Consider the following 14,822-nt stretch of genomic DNA (forward strand, 5'->3'; position numbering starts at 1 on the left):
ATTCCTGGCTTAGGGAACGAATGGGTCCTTTATCTTCTGTCGGTCTATGTATTTATATGTATTATGTGTGTGTAATATAAAAGAGCTTTGATTAATTGATTTAATAATAAGAAGAACCTAAATCAAATGTCAGAAAAGTAAAAAGTGTAATGCCTTTTATTTAGTTCATGTGACTTTAGCAATCTTTAGGAAATAAAAACAGCTTTAAAGATTATTGGTAAAATAAAAACATTTGGTCTAAGTTATGCAGGTCAGATATTAAATTTGCTAAATGCTTTAAGGTCATAAACTGCTTCTATGACTTTTAAAAATTGTTCAATGTATCTCCTTTGGAGCATTAGATTCTAGGTAAGGCCTGGGGACATGTGGAGTTAGTCATGCCTCTAGCTGTGCTGGAAAAAGTCAGCCCTTATCTGCACTTACTTTTGCCTGGTGTGTCCTGGGCTAGGCTCCACACCTAGCACATAATTAAAATCCTGAACTTACCAAGGTTTTCATCACAAATAAGCATCACTCAGAGCTAACATTGTAATATCTGTAATTGTGACCACTGAAGAAAAAGTTAGATACACTAGACATGTAAGGAAAGTAGAATGTACTTTTGGTAAAAGATTATAAGAAGGCATAGAAATGTGGATTTCTTGCCTAACTTTAGAGGGTAAAAGGATGGTTTTAAGTGAGATGGGAAAAATCTGAAGGTCTGAACAGTTGTGGAAGAGATTCTGTGTGCAAACATATTGGCTAAAGTCAAAGGGGTATTCAGTTTTTCTGTAAATTAAACATTGTAATAAATGCATACGTTTTTTTCAAGCAAAAACCTGCTTATGATCTGGTCTTTGACAAAAATTATAAAGCGTTATAAAAGGTTTATGAGAATCTTACCTTATGGTCAAATTGATTAAGATTAAATACACTTGTCTGTAAGGTTTTATTAAGAATTGGGTTTGACATCAATAATGCACTAATGCAACAGTAACATTTGGCTTATTTGGTATAAAGGTCATACAGGGAGCATTATCAAATGTGAAATAGTGTTTGGTTTTTTTTTGGCTGTATTTGTATAAATGTGTTATTGGTGCATGATCCAAAATTATGGGAAACTCCTATAAATCTGGTATGACCTAGTGTATGTTATTAATAATTTTTATGTTAAAATCATTGTATGCCATAGAGGTAACCAAATTTCTTTGTCAATCGAGTTTTTGACTGTGGCTGTCTTAAGATGTTTTGTCATCCACAGATAATTGTTGTCATGTTTTAATCCTCTTTAGGAGATGGTTTATAATCAGCTATAGGACTTTTTTTTTTTTTTGAGATGGAGTCTTACTCTGTTACCGAGGCTGAAGTGCAGTGTTGTGATCTCGGCTCATTGCAACATCTGCCTTCCAGGTTCAAGTGATTCTCCGGCCTCAGCCTTCCTAGTAGCTGGGATAATAAGCATGTGCCACCACGGCTGGCTAATTTTTGTATTTTTAGTAAAGATGGGGTTTCACCATGTTGGCCAGGCTGGTCTCGAACTCCTGGCCTCAGGTGATCCACTTGCCTTGGCCCCCAAAGTGCTGTGATTATAGGCATAAGCCACCATGCCCGGCCAGGACTTTGACAGAAGTTCTTAAATGCAAGTTTCTGATAACTTTGGAGATTGTGACATTATAATAGAGGAAAAAAGTTTCAGGACACATGGAGAACTGGAGTGTTCATACATATCAAGCAGAACAGGAGTTAAATGAATTGACTGCACCAACAACAGTCTAAAAAAATCTTTTTCACTTTTTGCTTAAAACATTGCTGATCCTTTGTTTTGCTTTCCAGAGTCCAGAAAACTTTTCTTTTTAGTTATTTACAGCTTTTAACAATTGAGCAAAGTGTACTCCTTTGAACAAAATCTGGAGCATATTTGTTTCTCTCTACCTGATTTCTCTAGAATTTGGAAACTATTTGTAAGATCTTAATTTATGGCAATATAGTTATTTTCATAAGTGCAATAAGAACCTGTTTTCTTTTGCCACAGGACAACATTGGAGAAATTGGTTATTCTACCAAGGCTTTGACTGGAATGGATGCTTTCCTTTAAGGAATCAAACTTGACTCATAAAGTCAATAAAAGCCGTTTGAGGAGCTGGCCTCATACCTTGCCTAAAGAGTCCCTGTACAGGGTTTCTGACCTGTGGTAAGTAAAGAATGTCACTTTCTAACAGGTCCAGGAACCCCAAGTTATCTTTGGATTCCAAGAAAAGAAGAATTTACTCAACTCATAGGTATTTGAGGGTACAAACCCATGGCAGGGTTGGGCTCTAAAAAAGTCTTATCTAAGATTCCTTCTATGCAATAGGGTTCCATCAAAGCCAATTTAAAAAGAGCTTATGTGAAAAACAATTATTCTTGCTGCACTTTATACACATAATTAGGCCAAGTATAATAAAGCAAATCAGTCTTACCGTGATTTGTCATTAATAAAAATGGGAAACTGGAGAGAGAAGTTACGTTTCAGAAACTATGGTACGCTTGTATTAAATTTTTCTCATCAGTTGTTTTTAAGTTTGTTTCTACAATTTAGGCTAACCCTGCTTATTCCTGTGAACCAACTAGTGATCTCTGACTGCTGTTCAGAAAAAACAAGAGGGATACGTAATACAAAAATCTAAATCAATATTCTAATTCTGGGCAAATTGCAATCAGCTAGCAACCGCATCTCAGCTTGGTTCCAACAGTTGCCCAGTTCATGGAAAGCCTTCTAATTTAGTTTACTTGGAATAATTTTACTTATTTTGCTTTACTGTTGTGGAATATATTGCTGTTTTACTCTGTATAGGAATGCAGGATAAGCTTACTCAACATTGTCTTAAACTGAACTCTTACTATTTTTTCAGATAGCACCTTTTGTCAGAACTTAAGAGTTATGAATGGCCCTTACCACACTGATGCTTTCTGATAGATCTCCCCTCTACCCCTAACACAAGAGACTCTAATAGGCAGGAATCATCACCCCTATTCAGCCTGAAGAAGTTACAGAAGATGAATCTTTGTCCCTCTACAACCCTTAGGATTAAGGGTTCTTTTATAAAAGGGAGAGGGGAAATGTAAGAGGTGTGTGAACCAGTGCAACTCTATCTTGAATAGGAGCTGGGTAAAATGAGGCTGAGACCTACTGGGCTGCATTCCCAGATGGTTAAGGCATTCTAAGTCACAGGATGAGATAGGAGGTTGGCACAAAATATAGGTCATAAAGACCTTGCTAATAAAACAGTTTGCAGTAAAGAAGCTGGCCAAGACTCACCAAAACCAAGATGATGACAAGAGTGACCTCTGGTCGTCCTCACTGCTATACACCATAACAGTTTACGAATGTCATGGCAATGTCAGGAAGTTACCCTATATGGTCTAAAAAGGGGAGGCATGAATAATCCGCCCTTTGTTTAGCACATCGTTAAGAAATAACCATAAAAATGGGCAACCAGCAACCCTTGGGGCTGCTCTGTCTATGGCATAGCCATTCTTTCATTTCTCTACTTTCTTAGTAAACTTGCTTTGACTTTACTCTAGCGACTCGCCCTGAATTCCTTCTTATGTGAGATCTAAGAACCCTCTTAAGGGGTCTGGATCAGGACCCCTTTCCCTCTTACAGGGTCTGGATCAGTAGGAAAAGGGTACGTGTTAAAAAGAGACCTATTGGGTACAATGTTTACTATTTGGGTGATGGGTACATGAGAAGCCCTAATTCACCATTATGCAATATATCCATATGACAAACTTGCACATGTACCTCCTGAATGTAAAATTTTTTAAAAAATTAACTTATTAGAAGTTTTCTCCCACAGAGACTCCCACCTCCCCTTTCTACTTCTTTTGCCCTCAAGAGACAAAACCCACCTATTTGAATATTAGCTACATTAGTATTAGTTAAAGGATTTGCCCAAGAGAACTCAAGAACAGAGACAGGGCCTGCTTGGTGGCTCATGCCTGTAATCCCAGCACTTTGGGAGGCCAAGGCGGGAGGATGGCTTGAACCCAGGAGTTTGAGATCAACCTGGGCAACATAGCAAGACCTCATCTGTATAAATAAAAAAATAAATAAACAAACAAATAATTAGCTAGGGGTTGTGGTGCGTGCCTGTAGTCCCAGCTACTTGGGAGGCTGAGGCAGGAGGATTGCTTGAGGCCAGGAGTTCAAGGCTGCAGTGATCTATGATCGCAGCACTGCACTCTAGTCTGGGTGCCAGAGTGAGACCCTGTCTCAAAAAGACAGACAAAACAGACAAACAAAAAACAGAGACAAAAATAAAGCTTAGTATGACACATGCAATTCAAAGGCTTCCCAATGACAAAACCACTGTTGAGATTGACAGCAACCATCCATGCATCTTCCTTAGGCATGCCTTTTGTTCTCCTGGACGGCATTGGCATGTCCTTCCATGGAAGGAGCTAAGAGTCAGTCCCTCCAGGCACCACAGGAAACGTCTGGACTCCCAGGGATGCCTCTCACCTAAGGTGCACCCTCGCTAGAGCTCGCCAGATTGGGGGCCCGGGAGTTGTGCTGGCACAGACGGGCTCCTGCAGCTGAAGCTGATCTCCCTCCTTCATGGTTTGGTGGGCAAGGAATCCGGTTGCCATGGCAACTCCAGCAGCCATTCAGGCTAGAGGGAACATTCCCTAAGGCTCATCTCCATCTGTGTGTCCTTGGCGATTTCCCTGCCTTGGTGAAGGAGGTGGGGATCCACTTCCTCCAGGGATCTCCCCCAGCTCACCGATGGTATAAATGGGCAGGGGAAATGCGTTGCCATGGCAGCAACTCCTCTAGTTCTTCCATTCTGAGAAAGTCTGGCTCAAGGGATCTGCCTGGTGTTCCCAACGGCAAAGCTGGCAAGGAACTGCATTATCATAATGATTTCCACACTGTCTTTCCAAGAGAGGGTTGACTTTGTTGGGTGGCTGCTGGGGGCTGGGTCCTTATTCCCACTGCCATGGTAATATCCCCAGTGGCACGGACCAGGTAGGTTTCTCACCAGCCAAGCCCCAATGCCGCCTTTCAAGTCTGTTCTTGTTTCCCTATGCCCCTTTTCTTCTGTTTCCCAAACCCCAGACATTCTGCTGGCGTCACCTCTCTTAATCCTGGAGATCACTGTGATCAAGCCTTTCTTCTTGCTCAAGACTAGTTTTAGGGTAGGATGCTGTCTTTGACTGTGCTCACCTTCCCTGCTGTCCACCAGAGTTACCCCCAACCAAAACAAAATTCCATTTTGGAAAAAGGAGGGTTTTGTATGCAAGATAATGGGATACAGTGAAATCAAAAGAGTAATCATGGGAATGTCCACCAATCCTGTAAGTCATACTGTGTTCATCCATGTGAGGGCGTCTTTTCCCTTCAGCCCTCACACTGTCTTCCTATTCCTGGACTTGGAGCGGTTGGTGGGAGCAGAGGGGGCTTTGGTGTTGGAACATCTGGGTTTGAATCTTGTTTCAGTCATTTTTGTTTTTATCAGAGAGGAAACCTTGCTATATCACTTGGGCTGTTGCAGCTCGCGGCAGGCTCACTGCAGCCTCGAACCCCTGGGCTCAAATGGTCCTCTCACCTCACCTTCCCAAGTAGCTAGGACTATAGGCCCTGCCAGTGTGCCCAGCCTCAATCTGCTCTTACGAGCTGAGAGATCATGGGAGAGTCACATTTTTCTGGGAAGGAGAATTAGAAGGAGGAAGTAAGTGTCTTCCTTGCCGAATTGTGGTAAGAGAGAGGCAATACGTAAGAAAGTTCTTTGTCAGTACTCTAGGCACTTAACAAACCTTGATAATTTTGGTAGTTTTTATTCCTATGGGACATTTGTAATTGATGTATTCATTCAGGTAGTCCTTCAGTGGATGAATTATGGGGTTCATTCCAATACTTCCCTTCAGGCAAGCTCTTTAACCTTCCAGGAGCATCACTTTTCTCATCTGTACAATGGGACAGTACCAGTCTCAGTGGAGGATTTTGAAGATTAAATGAGGTACTGAATAGAAATGCATACAGCAGGCCCAGGCAGACAGTTCCTGCCCGATTAATGGTTATTATTATTATCAGTTGCCTATTATGTGCTCTTACAGGATTCCCCTCTGAAGTCTTGAGTCAGTTTGCTGCTGCTGTGGCTCAGGCCTTTCCCACACGTACTCTAGTGCATTATTTATTTATTTAGAGATGGAGTCTCCCTCTGTTGCCCAGGCTGGAGTGCAGTGGCACAATCTCAGCTCACTGTAACCTCCACCTCCTGGGTACAAGCAATTCTCCCACCTTAGCCTCCCGAATAGCTGGGATTACAGGTGTGCACCACCACACCTGGCTAGTTTTTGTATTTTTAGTAGAGATGAGGTTTCATCATGTTGGCCAGGCTCGTCTTGAATTCCTGACCTCAAATGATTTGCCTGCCTTGGCCTCCCAAAGTGCTGAGATTACAGGAGTGAACCACCACGCTTGGCCCTATTTTTCAATTGACAAATAGTAATTGTATATTCATGGAGTACATAGTGTTGTTTCAATTACAGATAATGTACAGTGATCAGGATAATTAACATATCCATCTTCAGAAACATTTATTATTTCTTTGTATTGTGAACATTGTATATACTCTTTTTAGCTATTTGAAACTATGTAATATATAATAATAATAATTATTATTATTATTATTATTTTGTTTTGAGATGGAGTCTCCCTCTGTTGCCCAGGCTGGAGTGCAGTGGTGCAATCTCAGCTCACTGCAACCTCTATCTCCTGGGTTCAAGCAATTCTCCTGCTTCAGCCTTGCCAGTAGCTGGGATTACAGGCATGCGCTACCACACCCATCTAATTTTTATACTTTTAGTAGAGACAGGCTTTCACCATGTTGGCCAGGCCGGTCTCAAACTCCTGACCTCAGGTGATCTGCCTGCCTCAGCCTCCCAAAGTGCTGGGATGACAGTCGTGAACCACTGTGCCTGGCCAGAAACTATGTAATATATTATTGTTAACTGTAGTCATCCTGCAGCGCTATAAAGTACTGGCATTTATTCCTTCTATCTAGCTATAATTTTGTATCCTTTAAATCTCTCCCTACCCCTCTCTTTGAAGGCTGAGAATAAGCAAAAAGGGATGGGACCATACAAGACCCCCTGCAGACAGTGACTGTGCCCCAGGACCAGGGGTTATTTGAAATGACCAGAGGGGCCAAAATACTTCCCCCTCTTTTAATACTCAATGGTGGGTGCTATAGTTTCAATGTTTGTCTCCTCCATACCTCATCTTGAAATTCAGTCCCCAGGGTTGGAGGTGGAACCTGGTGGGAGGTGTTTGGATGATGGAGCTGGTCATGGATAGGTTAATAACCTTCCTGTGGGGGCGAATGAGTTCTCACTCTATTACTTCTTGCCGGAGCTGACTGTTTAGAAGATCCTGGAACCTCCCCACTTGCTATCTGATCTCTGCACCATTTGCAGCTCCCCTCCACCTTCCACCATGAGTGGAAGCAGCCTGAGGCCCACCCTCACCAGATGCAGATGTCCAATCTTGAACTTTCCAACCATCAGAACCGTGAGCCACAGAAACCTTTTTTTCTTTAGAAATTATCCAGCTTCAGGTATTACTTTAGCAACACGAAACAGACTAATGCAGTGGGTCAGCAAGCGTGGTCCTGAATTTTAGAGCAAATTGTTTTGGGGAAACTTCCTCTCCTGGTTGCCTCTTTTCTTCCTTATGTCTCTTTATCCACCTTGACTGTCAATATCCTCTTGCAGACACTGGGACTCTTACCCAGGCCTACCCTCCCGCAAGTGGTGCCGACCAGCTCTCAGACCTTCCCCGAGTCCTCCTTCTCCACACTCACCTGACTATTGCTTTCAAGTACAGCTCAGCGTTCAGCAGTCTAATCAATAATTTATAGATAAGACATGAAAAAGTAATGAGCACTTAAAACACTGCCCCTCCCAGAAAATATTTCTGCAGTTCAACTGGGACTTTCAAAGGCTTTGCTCCTAACCCCTTGTGAAAGCTTTTCATATCTACATCAGCCTGCAGTGGTGGAGCCCTCCCCTCCCCGAACTACCACTAAACTTCCAGGACTTCAGATTTAATTGTGCTTTAATTATTTCATGTGCTAGTCTGTTCTCCCCAGTGAGACTGTAAATTTCAGAATTTTTTTTTTTATGCCAGCATTATTGGGCATAAAATGAACTTTCAGTAAATTTTTTTACAATTGATTTTAATAAGAGTGAGCATTTTTTTTTCAACCAGGAAAATGTCTTCTATCATGGAGTTATATTTTGAAAGTTGGGTTCTCCTAAACCCCTGATGGATTCTAGCAACAATTATTTTTGAGGTTCTGTGCTATTTGCTTCTTCCTGAATAACCACAATAGGATGATTCTATTTCAATGAGGATGTCATCTCAGGTGGGCTAGCTTTAAGAGAGTTCCTAGGATGGCTGTGTATAAATTTGCATCCAAAGAGGTAGCTGTGGACCTATAAATGTACTATATTCGAAATGTCTGATTGTTTCTGATAAACCACTGGATATCTTAGTTCCAGGAAGTCCAAGTTTAAAATAGATTCTATTAAAGGAAGTGATGCATAATGGGGTTGCATCTTCCTTATTGATTAGATATTTTTAAGATGTACCTTTTACTCAAAACCAAAGGACAGAAATATAAGAAAAGCATACTCTAAGATAATTAATTAAGTCAGAGGAAAACAGTAGGTAAAAGAAAATAAATGTTTACGCCAGCTAGGTTATTTCCATTTGTAAAGAATGTTTCTTTCTCACTAGAGTTTTTCAAACATAGGACCCCTTCAGAAAAAGGTTTCTGGTCTTTAGCTCCCACGAGTATAAATTAAGGAAATGCTAATAATATCTCACTAGGTGTTACTAACTGTTATGAAGATATTTCAGGGTAGAGCTGTTCACAAAGATAACATTCAATGCATCAAATTCCTTTTTCTGGCAGATAAATTAAAATGCCCTTTAAAAGGGAGTGCATTAGCTCAGTGGGGTCAACGTAACATCCTCTGTAATGCCAAGGAGCCTGGCTTTCCTCTGAGGACTGTTTGCAGAATTGACTTATGCTCACTCACACCATCAGAGGAAAGCTAAGTGAGGAGGACTCCAGGGATAGTTTTTCCTTCAGTAAGTCCCCAGACGAAAAACGGGATACCTTGGGTCATGATATGGGGACAGAAACTGGAAAGGGAAGAGATGTGGCTCTGGTTGCCTCAGTCCCCCATCCAGAGGATTTAGGGGTAGGACACGCAGTGGGTGCTGTGCTTCAACACCCAGATCCCCAAATCTCCCATCAGGATAGAGACATTCATATGCCCTGATTTATGGGGGTGTTGGCTATTGAAATTTTGCCACTGAATCCTTTCCAGGCAGTTGTCAATAGTTGAAGAAAAACTCTTTGCCCAGGGTTAGGTCCCTGTCACTGGAGGAAGCCGAGTCTGGGGACTTGATGGTGGGGAATGGGATAAAACACAGGCTCCTTGCCTCAAGTCGGACTCTGAACGGTCATCCAAGCTCTCCTGCCGTCTGTGTGATGATGACTGAGGCCTTCATTAAGGTTACACTGCAACGTAACCCCTCCCTTTCCCAATCCTGTTTCTTTCTCTTCTGCATGAGCGTTGATTCGAAGAGTGCTTCCCACAAACTTCCTCACATAAATCTCCATCTCAGGGTCTGTTTCTTGGAGGGCACCCGACTAAGACAGAATGTCTTAAATTTTGAACTAAGATTGAGACTTTTCTACTGGGGAAGTTTCACTTGGCTCAGGAAACCTAGAACCTTAAGACATGAGAGGGCAACATTAACCAATTTTGCAGAGAAGGAACTGACACTCAGAAGGATGAGGACTAAGATCACACAGTAGACACTGCAGAATGGCCTTGCGTAGAACTCAGTTGGGTTAATGTCCAAACCAGTGGTCTGATCCATATCAAGTGTCCTCCCTGACATCTTCGTGATGAGAAGCAGGCAGCTGATAGGCAGGTAGATATGAACTTGCTCCCTTCCAAGAAAGGAGTGATGAGAGATACTGAACCAGTGAAGGGTCTAGCCCATTCCTGCAAAGGTGTTTAGATTTGTGCTGAGAAGGGGCTGCAAGGAGGTGTCCAGGTTCCATGACTGCTCAGCTTCCTCCTATTTCCTTCCTTTTAATGTTGAGGGGACTATGAAATAGGTAATAAGCATCATAGAGAAGAACGAGGAGCTGAAGAACCCTGTAGGCTCAGCTGGTCCCATCATAACAATCTCGGTGAGGAGGACGGCTGCCAGAGTAACAGTAGCAGAGTCATCCTGAGCTCAGGCAGGCTGCAGAGTTAGTGCGGTTATGAAGCATTCCAGTGATCACAGTCTTACTGTTTAGTAGGTCATTCTTACAAAATGCTTTACAGGCACTGATTCATCTCTCCAGAAATCTCTCACCATATTATTGCCTTCCTTTAGTGAATGAGTCTGAAGCTTTCCAGTGTCAGAGGAAACTGAAAAGTCTGAAAAGAGGTCTATAAAATTGCCTGTTTCACAGCCCCCTTCAGACCTTTACTGTGGTGTATGTTGTTACTTTCCTTTCTGGTAAAATCTTCCCCTTCCTGCTTCCTAACCCGGATATTTATGGGTAAGATTGACTCCTGACACCCCTACCCTCAGCCAAAAGTGGGGAGGGGTGGGTCCTCAATTCTTAAACCAATCAGCGCAATCCCATCCATGTTTCCTTGGTGACTGTCTTAGAGAGTCCCTTCTTAGTTCTAAACCAATGAAAGTCAGCCCCTTACAGTGTCCTGGTCTCACTGGTTAGTTCCAAGAGGATATGAGAGCTAACTTTGGCCAATTAAAGTGTAAGAATTGATGGTTAGAGAATTAAAGTTTCTTGTCCTCCTAGATGGAATGATGTGGAGCTTCTTTTCCTCCTAAATGGAACGAGGTGGAAATAGGAGGCCTGGGACTGATGCCTCCATGTATACCTGTCTTGTCTCAAAGATGTCTAGCTTGAGGATGAAGGTAACACACCCTTGAAGGTGACATAGGTAAGAAATGTCACAGAGAAATGGAGATAACTGCCAAGATTGTGCTGGAGTCCTGATCAAATACCATTTGATTTTTACTCTGTCTCTGGATTTTTTAATTATTGTTTTTCTTTTTAACAGCCTTTAGAAAGCATGGCTTCTCAGGACTTTTTTTTTTTTTTTTTTTTTTCCTTTTTCTTTTTTGTTTTTGAGTTGGAGTCTCGCTCTGTCACCCAGGCTGGAGTGCAGTGGCGTGATCTTATCTCACTGCAAGCTCCGCCTCCCGGGTTCACGCCATTCTCCTGCCTCAGCCTCCCGAGTAGCTGGGACTACAGGTGCTCGCCACCATGCCCGGCTAATTTTTTTTGTATTTTTAGTAGAGACTGGGTTTCACTGTGTTTGCCAGGATGGTCTTGATCTCCTGACCTCGTGATCCACCCGCCTCAGCCTCCTGAAGTGCTGGGAGCCACCACACCCGGCCATCTCTGGACTTTTTAATTGCACATGCAGTTTGTGTTGAGTTTTCTATTTCTTACAACGAAACACATGCCACTCAACGTGCTTCCTACAGAGGCCACATCCTCTGCACGCTCCTTTCCTGTGTAGTCCTAATCAGAGCCTGGGGAAGAGCAATTTCAAATAGAAAATAAAACTCTCGCCAAAAGGAAGTCAAAAGACTAGTTCTATGAATATCCACAGATGGATTTTACCCAATAGTCTTAGCTCAATTTACCCTGGTGTTCAAGGACTCAAGTTGGAGGTCATGCAGATTGGCTTATCTAAATATTTGGCTTCCCTAAGTAGTTTGTAGTATAATATCCACAAGGACAGTGGCGTGTATTACATGGTATAATTATACTAATCGTAGAGTGCTGAATACATGTTTTGCATCTTATAGGTAATTTGAAAATGAGAGTTGAACTCAAGTAAACTCAACTCCTGTTGCTGCTGTTGTCATATTTTCTAGGTGTCGGGGAGAAAGGACACTCCCCGTGACATGGTCAAGTTTGGTGATATAAAGTCAAGTCCTTTGGGTAGACTCCTCTCTTGTTAAATCACTAGCAGAGCACAGACCCAGAGCAGGCACTCAAATATTTGCTGAATAAATTCACTTTGAATTTGGAACCACAAAACTCAAGTGGTGACTTAATTTCACACAATCCTACTTTTCCATTCTTCACTTTCCTCCCTTGTAATGTACCTCTCTTAAAAACTAATTCTCTGCTGTAGAATGGTGATTTTGGAGGTTGTGGGGGTGGGGGGAACAGGAAGGTGATGGGTACAAAATCTCAGCTAGACGGGAGAAATACGGGTGTTTTTTAAGATCTATTGCAGAGAGTGGTAAATATAGTTAACAATAGTGCATTGTAAATTTCAAAATTGTCAAGACAGTAAATTTCAAATGTTCTCACCACAAAATGCGATAAGTATTTGAGGTGATGGATATGTTAATTAGCTTGATTTAATTCTTCCGTATGGTATTCATGAATTATAACATCATTTTGTTCTCCATAAATATGTACAGTTATAAATTGTTAATTTACAATTAGAAAAACCCCCAAACAAACAAATTCTCAGCCAATAACTTGGGGTGAAAAATGATCAAGGAAAGAGTGGGCCTCCTTTGTATTTCTACCAGCAAATTCTTAGATCTCCCTTCAACTGCATTTATGTATTCATTCACCAAACATGTTTATTGAGCATTTACTACAGCTACGCCCTGTTGATGCATAGTGAAGAAGACAAAGTCCCTTCCTTTGTGTATTCTAGTGGGGTGAGTAAACACAAATAATCATGAAAAACAAACAACCAGAGTATCCTTTCAGGTAGTGATGATGTGCTATGGGGAGAATATATGGGGGCTGGGGACTAGAGAGGGATTGTGGGTGTAGTGGGGAGTGATTAGGGTAGTCAAGGAAATCTGTTTTGAAGCAGCCATGTTTAAGCAAGGACTTAAATAATAGAGAAAAAGCCATATTAACATTTGTGAGAAAGACCTGGCACCGTGGCTCACACCTGTAATCCCAGCACTTTGGAAGGCCAAGGCGGGTGGATCACTTGAGCCCAGGAGTTCAAGACCACCCTGGTCAACATGGTGAAATTCCATCTGTACAAAAAACACGAAAATTAGCTGGTTGTGGTGGTGCATGCTTGTAGTCCCAGCTACTCGGGAGGCTGAGGCAGGAGAACCACTTGAAACAGAGAGACAGAGGTTGCAGTGAACCGAGATCATACCACTGCACTCCAGCCTTGGCAACAGAACAAGACTCTATCATTAAAAAAAAGTCCAAGATTTGTGAGACAGACATCCAGGCAGAGGAAATAGCAAACATACCTGGCTAGAGTCTCCTATCTTTTTCTTTTTTCTTTCTCTCTCTCTTTTTTTTTTTTTTTTTTTTTTTGAGACAGAGTCTTACTCTGTCACCCAGGCTGGAGTGCAGTGGCGTGATCTCACCTCACTGCAACCTCTGCATCCCAGGTTCAAGCGATTCTCCTGCATCAGCCCCCTGAGTAGCTGGGATTACAGGCACCTACCGCCATGCCTAGCTAATTTTTGTATTTTTAGTAGAGACAGGATTTCACTGTGTTAGCCAGGATGGTCTCGATCTCCTGACCTTGTGATCCACCCTCCTCGGTCTCCCAAAATGCTGGAGCTACAGATGTGAGCCACCAGGCCTAGTTCTCTCCTGTCTTTTTAATGGTGTCATTCAATTGCTCCAGCAAAGAACCTGAGTGTCATTCTTGTTTCATTCTTTTACTTACACCCCACTTCGGGTCCATCCTCTAGCTTTGTAGCTCTACCTCCAAAATCTCAAATCTGGCCGTTTGACTCCATGTGCACTCTGCACTGTCACTAACCCTTCATTTCTCACATGGAACAGCTTGTTCTTCTGTTTCTAACTTGTTTCTCCACCTGTGAAAAAAATCTATCCTTCATAAAACAAATTATCTTTAAAAAGGTAAGCCAACTTATGAAAATTCCCTTTTTAAAACTTTTCAATATCTTCCAATAACTTTTTTATTGTACCAAAATACACATAAGATAAAATTTATCATCTTTAATAAAACTTTTTTTGGAGACAGGGTCTTGCTACATTGCCCAAGGCTGAATTTGAACTCATGCGCTCAAGCAATCCTCCTACTTCAACCTCCTAAATAGCTGGGACTACAGGCATGTGCCACCACGCCTCACTTAAAATATCGAATTTTTAAGTGTGTGATTCAGTGGCATTAAAGTACATTTACGTTATTGTGCAACCATCAGCACCATCCATCTCCAGAACTTTCTTGTCACACCAAACTGAAACTCAATACCCAATAAACAACTTCTACTTTTCCCCTTTCTGTAGCCCCTGGCAGCCACCATTCTACTTTCTGTCTCTATAAATTTGCCTATTCTAGGTAACTAAAATAGGTAGATTATACTGTTGTCCTTTTGAATTTGCCTTGTTACACTTAGCATAATGTTTCTAGGTTCATCCATGCGGTAGCATGTGTCAACATTTCATTCTTTTTAGCTTTGAGTAATTTTCCATTGTACATGTACACATTTTGTTTATCCATTTATCTGTTGACGTACATTTGGGTTGTTTCCACCTCTTGGCTCTGGTGGGTAACGCTGCCAGAATACTGGTGTACAAGTATCTGTTTGAGCCCTTGCTTTCAGTTCTTTTTGGTGCCTACCAGGAAGCGAAATGCTGGATCAACCCCATGTTTAATTTTTTGAGGAACCACCATACATTTGTCCACAGTGGCTGTACCACTTTTTATTCCTGCCCAGCAGTGGCACAAGGGCTCCAATTTCTCCACATCCTCACCAACACTCGTTATTT

The 14,822-nt window shown here is 41.9% G+C and overlaps 1 long non-coding RNA gene across 1 annotated transcript in view; it reads left to right on the plus strand.

The window, feature by feature from the left end:
* The window catches only part of LOC144331089 (uncharacterized), a 48,949-nt gene that overhangs the window by 10,158 nt on the left and 23,969 nt on the right, over positions 1–14,822 (plus strand). Inside the window, exons 4-6 of the long non-coding RNA XR_013397971.1 lie at positions 3,544–3,647; positions 5,081–5,160; positions 5,481–5,730. This is a non-coding gene — a long non-coding RNA (uncharacterized LOC144331089). The remainder of the gene's footprint in view (positions 1–3,543; positions 3,648–5,080; positions 5,161–5,480; positions 5,731–14,822) is intronic.

The sequence above is a fragment of the Macaca mulatta genome, chromosome 9 (genome assembly GCF_049350105.2).
Source record: "Macaca mulatta isolate MMU2019108-1 chromosome 9, T2T-MMU8v2.0, whole genome shotgun sequence".
Taxonomy (NCBI): Eukaryota; Metazoa; Chordata; class Mammalia; order Primates; family Cercopithecidae; genus Macaca; species Macaca mulatta.